The following is an 8,690-nucleotide window of genomic DNA, read 5'->3' as shown; positions in this document are numbered from 1 at the left end:
TATCGATACGACCTCTTGAATTATTATTTTTTTTTTTCCTGCAGGGATCCACGAATCACAATGTGAGGCTCAAGAATGCACTCGTGCACTCCTTAGCAGTTATATTCGTTTTAAAACACCTGTAACGATTAATAAAATAGTCGTCGCGATTCGACGAGATGTTCTCGCGGCAGAACGTTTGCGGAGAACTATAATAATAATTGTAGCACTGACAGTTCTCGTAAAACCACCAAGTTCTGGGGATGTTACGACCCCGTCATTGCAAATCATCGGACGTGCGAATTTTTCTCGCGTGGTTTTTCGACTTGAGCTCCGCGAGTTCCAATTGTATTTTCTTCAGATCCTCAAAGTGCGCGTACCTACCTATACGCACCTCGTCGTGAATTATTTGCAAAAAAACGGAATATTTTTTGAAAAGTTCAACGCCTTCGGCATAATAATAATATATTATTGTGATATCAAAAACGTATTTTAGCGAAATCATAATAATGTCACGCCGCTCCGCCAAGTCCGACCGACTTCTCCTCGGCCGCGGTCGCGACGGTCATCGACGGCGCTCGAACGCCGGCGGCACGTGAGCGCGCGCGGCCGTGGCCGACGGTCGCGGGACGTCGGGGGGGTGGGGGGACGTCAGTGGCGACGGATAAGATATTCGCGCGCGAAAAAAAACGAAACGGAACGGAACGGAAAGAAAGAGAAAAAAAGGGGTATGACTTCGTGGCGGACGCTCTCAGTCACCACCATCACCACCGCCGCTGACGGACCGGACAGAGCGAGTCGGTCTGCAGTCATTCAGTCGATCAGTCGTTCAGACAGTCGGTCGCCGTCCACGCGTATATCTTATACCGTTGTTTGAACATCGTCGATACAATAATACATTACTGTATGCTATACGACACATATTATAGACAAACGAAATTAAAATTATAAGACCTATATTATTGTGATCGTCACCGTCGTAGCACTGCGCTCGTGTCGCATATATTCTCTCTCCGCGAGTACTGAAGTGTTGGCGCGCGCCCGTGTGTGTGTGTGTGTGTGTGTGTTTGTGTGTAAGTGTGTCCGCTCGCGTGTGCCGTCGTCGCAGTCGACCGCGTATATGAGTACGCTTGTCGCGTCCTGTTGTACGAGCACGTCTGTCGTGCTGCGCGCGTCGTCCGTACCGCTTGTCGCCGTCCGCGTGCGTATCCTCCGCTTGACCTACAATCCGCGTCCCGACAACGCACCGCCGCCGAGCTCATCGATATCTCTCGTCCGCGATCGATACGCGTATCCGTCACCGTCGTAGCGAAAAAGAAAAATCTATCCGCAGGAAATTGGTTGACATCGCCGGTATTGGACTCTCCTTGTCCACACGAGGCACCGCAGACGGCGATGACGCCCTGAAGACGTCTTCGGAGTGTCACTGCCGCCCAAAGTACGGCGCAGGAAGGGCCCCGCTCGAGGTAAGCCACCTGCAGATATGCAATATTTATTATAAATTTTTTTTTGACCCATCACCCTTTTACCACCCCACTGAGTCGGGTGTGTCGTGCCATCAGGTGCGGGTGTCGAGTATGCTCACGTCGCGGGTTAGGTTAGGTCGTCTATAATTGCGTTATTTCCCCCCCAAAAAAAGTTTTCGCCCGACGAGCCTATATTTTTTATCCGTACGACAATAATCATGAGCATCCGATGCCACTCGGTTCGATCCGTTTTACACCATCGAAAATGAAAATATTTAATATCAATATTGTGTTACGTGATGATCTCATTTTCGTCGCGAAACTGTTTCATTATTGAGCAACTCCGCGGCCGGTCAAGCAGCTATGAGGGCACACAATTATAATTTTTTCTTTTTTACCACATCGCAGTACCGAGCTCACAGCACACATTAAATTATTATTATAATAATATTATACACATTCCAGTTTTAAATATTTTTTTTCTCACTCCGAATACACAGTAATAGGTACTCGCATTTAATAAGTACCGCCGATAATTACACACGCTGCACACGTCATGTATATAATATAATATAATAATCATAATATGTATTTACACGTCTCGGAACTAACCATTATTACTACATACCTATAAAATATCAAAGCAATATATTAATATAAATGAATATTTTCGGTTAATGCGCCGGCCGCGTGCGTGTGCGTGTCGCGTGTGTGTCAGAACGAAATTCGTTTTATCAATTGCTAAAATATTCCACATAAAATAATATTCGCGAGTATAATACACGATTGCGACACTACACATAGGTACCGGCCAAGTATCTAAAATTAAACATAATCTTAAATATGTATTAAAAAATTATTAGTTTTAAAGTCCTAACAAACGCGTTTAATTCCGCATAATTTACGTTTGTAGACATTCGCGTAAATAATACGCTCATATTTAAATTTTACGATTTTTCGTATTAACCGTTATACCCATATTTTCCGTTTGCATTGCCCCATCAGTATTTATACTTATAGAACATTATATAGGTTTAATAATACGAACAAAAACGACCATTGTTTCTACATTATATTTTAACCTGTTTGATATACGACAACGTACATGTTGCGAACGACAGACATACAATAAATAATTCGTAACGATGGATGAAAATAACGCATTATACCTATTCATTTATGAAACATATCAAATTGTACGATTTTCGTTTAAATGATTTAAGTATGTAATAATATAAGACCATAATGGTCCTGTTATCGAGGCTTTGACTAAAAAACAAACATATTATATTAAATTAATAATAATATGAAAATACAATACCGTTATATTATACGAATATACGATGCATAGTATCGATTTTATGCGATTTATCGATTGTCTCGTCGTATTACAATAAATTAATGTTTCGTCAATTGAACTCTTATTACGACTATAATAGGTACCTTTCCGCCGCTACGATATCAAATATTTAATTTAATTGTACATAATAATATTTATTTATTTTTACAATTATTGAGTATAATATATCGTAGGTAAATTAAATACTAACGCAACCGCGGTAGTGGTGTGTCATAATAACAATTGAATGCATGTTTAAAAAAATCATAAAAAAATCTAGAAATTCTATTATTTTTATATCGTTCTTGAGTCCATGCACCATGCAAATAATATGTTCTTTTCGTGCTGCTTCACATCAAACACAGCTGAATATGTGACATGAATCAAACCACTGCAGTGCTACTCATGTATCGCATAATATTGTAGTATCATTTGGTTTCATATTTTCGTTTTAATCGTTCTCCATTTTTATATGACAGTTTTACTTCCGTTCTCGTGTACCTACCTTATGCCGTGTACGTTTGACGAGTAATTAGTGTGAGTGATTAGGTAATTGATATTATAATATGTTATCATTGTCGTGCACGCGTAATGTTAAATAATTATACGACGAAAAAAAAGATAAAATAGTTTTAAAATCGTCGGATATTTTTAAAAAAATCATCGGCAATAGAATTCCTCGTTCGTTCTTCGCTTCTAATTCGATTTTGTTCCGTCAAGTTAATTCTTTTATAAAATAAAATAACAATCAGAATATACGGGATGACTTTTCGCAGTGGTGAAATATCGAAGTTGTGCGCTGTTTAATATAAAATAGGGATAATGATGATATTGTATTGGAGTGCGACACTTCATTATTATGGGGTGTATAGTATATTATTTTTATGTCGTCTGCGATTTTACGAAAAACAGACACGGCGTATACAAACGTCTTCGCAACATTTTTTAACAACACCTAGGTCGCGTTGGTGCAGATAGCGTCATTATTTTTTTTCTGGTCGATAACAATTTATTCGGAAACATTTCGCGATAATATTACACATATGGCAGGTACCTACAATAATATTGATAATAACATAATCGTACAGGTATTTGCACGTACACCTCCACATGTCGAGGCTTTACAGTGGAAAGACGCCGCCGGATGCCCCTGTGCCGGACACGATAGTTATCCAAGAGCGGACTGGCGTGTTTTTTTACAATATTTCAATATGACAAACACTTTCGCAGTGCGGTGCAGTCGGAGAGAATATAGTGAACGACTCGCGTCGTATAATACATTATGGTCTCGTCAAGTTCAAGGCGTACCTATTGCATACCATTATTATTATATGTTTTAACATATTATAACTTACCTACGCCTATAGTATAAATAGTACATAGGTAGTGCGAGTGTTGTGTGCGAAATTGCAACAGGTATAACATTATTGTGTCTGGTCCGTCGAAATATCTACACGCGTTAGACATCGTAACATATTATAATAATATTATATCGGCACCGGCCGGAGACGTCTCGTAAAAAACGACTTTATTACTACGTTATATAGCGTGACACATGCGTATAGTATTATGAGTTTAAGTATTGCAATAATAATATAAAATTATATTATGTAATACCTCGTTTCAAGTTTATGACGGAATCGTCATGCGTATATATAATATGTATATGATAATAATTAGAGTATTGTATGGAGTGATTCGCCGAGCTATGTTTTTTTGGGTTTGTCAAGTATAATGCGTCTTAATATACCTAAGACAGTCTTAGGAGTTAGGACTGTCCTAAGTACATATAAAATAATATTAAACAGAGACCTTAATATTTTCATGAACTTGGTTATTTTTTTTTTTTTTGACATTCGAGCTGCAGTGTCCCGTGGTGATAAGGACTTTTTTTGAAATGAGAACCTGCCTTTTTTTTTAAACTGTTAATTATTGTTTACCAGGAAACAATTTTTTTATGTAATTTGAATAATGAACAATTTCTTAGTTTTGAAACTTTATACACTGTTATGGTAAATCAAACATTAAAGTAATATATTAGCATTTTTAAATTTTTAAAATTTGTAAATTTATTTTTTATCACTTGTATAGTAAGTAATCTATTCAAATATTAAATCTATTTTATAATTTATACTGAACTATATCTTCTAAATTCATTATCGTGGACTAAATTATTTATGTAATCTTAGTTCATATAAAATTCAATAATTGATAAACTGTTCTTTATACAATATCAATAATATAAAAAAAAAAAAATCATTTGAGTTAACAATTTGCAGTAATACAGGAAGGTTTTCATTTGAAAAAAAATTATATCACCATATAGGACTTATCTCAAATAACACTCAAAAACATTTCGAAATATAATTTTTAATAGAAACACCTACTTAAAAAACCATAAAAAACATAACTTGATCCATAACTAAACGTTAACATATGGGGGTGACAGGGTGAGCATACGCGGTGAATCATCCTGTATATTATAATATTAATTAATCGTCTACATTTAATTATAGTATATTATGTCAATATAGATTCTGCGTGTGAGGGTAACTAATACAATTTCATTGGAACAGTTTAATATTATACTAATACGAAGACGTGATTATATAATCCTGCAGCCGTCCTAAACATCAAAATTGATATAAAAATAGAGTCAGCGACAAAATAATATGGTATTGCAGTTTATTTTCTTAAATATTATATTATTATAATCTACCAATAACTTATACCAAAAAACGTAAAAGATCTTAATATTATTAAAATAAATGTGAAAATAAGCTAATTTCACTTAACTCCAATAATGATTTTCGTGTTACGTAATATAATACAACCTTTTTTGCTATTAATTCGGGTTTACCTCCAGTGAAAATGTTTTTTGTGGTTTTATGAAAATTCTTGGACATGTCATAACATACCCTCAAAATAATATTTTAAACACGCGTCTATACAATCCGTAGCCAAAATAAAGTTGAAATACTACAGTTAAGCTTCTGAGATTGATAGAAAACCGACTAATATATATTGTAATATAAACCCACATAGTATAACCCTCACAACCAATAAAATCATTTTGACCCCTTTTTGGCTTAGAACGGCTGCAGAATCGTGGTAATTGCTTTTTTTCCTCGTCCCGCAGATTTCTGGCAAGTTGATCAATGTCAACTAAACACACGGTTTTTCTAGTGGTTTTTCACAGTTTCGAATCATTAACCAACCATTAAGTCTAAAAGTCTAGTTCACAATACCGACACCAAAATGAGGTAGGTACCTATCAAAGAAAATATGAAAATGTGTGCGTAGCAAACGAAAGTAATAAATAAAAAATGTCGATCGAACCGCCGAGCGTGTAAAAAACTGAAAAGCAGTGCGCGTTGACTATAAAACTAATATAAGTATAATATACCATTATACTGGACTGCAGCGATATCCGTTTCGTTTCAGACGTCATCACATTATAAAATATTATTTTATTAGTATGTTAATAAAATGTATAATTTATTATAATATTATAATTATACATTTTCTTGTTCCGAATGTATAACAATATGACGCAATTGTTTCGGCGAACTACACAATACGAGTTTAATACGTCATATTATATGAACTATACTGACTGCCCTGCAATATTAACGTTTTCGAGATGTTTACACATTATATTATATCGTTTGACGGGTGAATTTTGTAAAACAATTTTTTTTGTATTAAGTCGTTTCTTTTGAACTCAACCCGCATACGACACTTCACTTTGTAAAACGATATAATATAATTTAATATTAAACGCCAATACGCCATAATATAATATTATTATTAAAATAACATATTATATAGCCGCAGGCACCATATATTATAATGTGTTATAATATGTGTATCATAATTTTTCCGCAACAGTTGGTTTTTTGTTTTCACCGATTTGATAGTATAGGTAGGTATATACTTCGGCGCTAGTCGACCTTGATTTTTTTCGCGTATTTCATACTCGACTAAATATTTCATTCGATTTCTTTCACAGATATCACGTACCACGATACCACCTCGAACGTTAAGCATATATAATTATGGTACATACATTACATGTACCTACATAATATCGGTCGTATAATATATTATACTTATTTACTATTATTACAATTAAAAATCACTACCTATGATTATAGTAACTTATTTTTAAAACTTATTTTTATTTTATAATTCGTAATATTACGATTCCGGATATCTGTATAATTTTTTCATAATTCGTATATAAGTACGCAAAACTAATAAATGAATTGATTGTGACGCATACGATTTAATAACAACATTTATGATATTTTATTCCTATTTCAATTTTTTTAATTCACCAGTAAAATATAATAACATGTTGCATAATATTAATATTATATAAGTCGATTAAGTTTTTGTGAGCAAGACGTACCTAGGTATAATTATTTATTCGTGTGTTCAAAATAATAACTAATTTTCAATAACCGCATCAGCAGCATGTTTCACGTTTGGATTCCTTCTTCGCCAGTATAGCGCGAATAATATTAAAGAGTTTCTTCCGCATTGTAAAAAATCGAAAAAAAATAATAGACAATTTACCTGCTATACCGAAGACGGTTTTCCGTAAAAGCTGTTCTTTGATAATTTTTGTATAATATAACTCGACGAGCCCACGTCTACTATTATATTGGCTACAGGTGGTTATTATTACTTTCAAATCACTCTTCGGAGGGCCGTTTTAACTTTTAACAAATAATATGATATTATGTATTCAGGTATATACATCGTATTATATAATAATATGCAAACGCGTTGGTGATAGAACCACGGTATCGGTATATACCTAGGTATAGTGTAAAATAATTATTATTTTACTTCGGTCGCGCTCGTTCGAACATAATATAATATTGAGCAGTTATGAAATTCGAGTGTACCTATATATTTATTGAATAATAGCCAACATAGCTGGTATTTCGAGAACGATTTTATTATTACATCTCTTCTTCTTTGCTTTGACATATTTACTATTGGTAGGTACATGTACTGCAATACATGCGCTATATTATATAGCTTACCTATAAATTATAAATTATGTATATAAATAGTATATTATTGTGATGAGGGTTATAGAAAGCAGTTTTCAGCGCCACCGGGCAAAATTTCTTAACCTTGTTTCGAAAACAATTCAAAACATAATATAAGTACCGCACGAGACGCGTAAACAAATTAACAATAAAATAATAACGTTTTTATATTTGAGGATTTTGAGCTTATACATATATTATATCCGTGCAGGAAGAAGTAGGTACCTAATGATTTTTCATTGACAGAGATTTACGACGGACGTTAAAATTTACAATCACACTCATTTACGTGTACATTATTATTGTAGTGTCGAAGCAATTTAATCAATACATGACGATTATTATTACGTCGCACTATTAAAATGATAATTTAATGTTATGAGTTATTGTTTATTTATTTCCAACGTGTTTGCGTTTTACCGCACGCGCGAGATAGTTGACAATTTTTTTTTAAAAACAATTTAATATGTCTGCGCGGAAATTATGTTTACCTGCGTATGACTGTATAATATATATATCTATAGGTTGTCTCGCCGTTACAACTATACAGCATTGAAAAGTATACAATTAATTTAAGAATAGAGATCGATAATATTTGTTATACATAATATATAGAACAATAACTGTGGGATGACGAAAACCAAAATTGATATTTTTTGCATCGAAGTATACACCCGCATTACCTATACTATTCGAGTATAGTCGAAGTGGCTATGTATAGTATTATATTATATAGGAAATTAGAACAACCGAAAATCATGATAATATGTGGTAATCATATAATAATTCGAATGGCTATCGCAGAGATTTCGTTTGTCGAATATCAATACTTGCACTTTC

General features: G+C 34.1%; 1 protein-coding gene across 1 annotated transcript in view; it reads left to right on the top strand.

The window, feature by feature from the left end:
- The first annotated feature begins 732 nt into the window (after positions 1-732).
- The window catches only part of LOC100162298 (UNC93-like protein), a 54,484-nt gene continuing 46,526 nt past the window's right edge, over positions 733-8,690 (top strand). Inside the window, exon 1 of the mRNA XM_001945420.5 lies at positions 733-1,445. The gene's annotated coding sequence lies outside the window, so the exon portion shown is untranslated. The remainder of the gene's footprint in view (positions 1,446-8,690) is intronic.

The sequence above is a fragment of the Acyrthosiphon pisum genome, chromosome A1 (genome assembly GCF_005508785.2).
Source record: "Acyrthosiphon pisum isolate AL4f chromosome A1, pea_aphid_22Mar2018_4r6ur, whole genome shotgun sequence".
In the NCBI taxonomy this organism is placed as follows: Eukaryota; Metazoa; Arthropoda; class Insecta; order Hemiptera; family Aphididae; genus Acyrthosiphon; species Acyrthosiphon pisum.
Note: the sequence above shows the minus strand (reverse complement) of the source record. Positions and strands in the feature narration are given on the sequence as shown.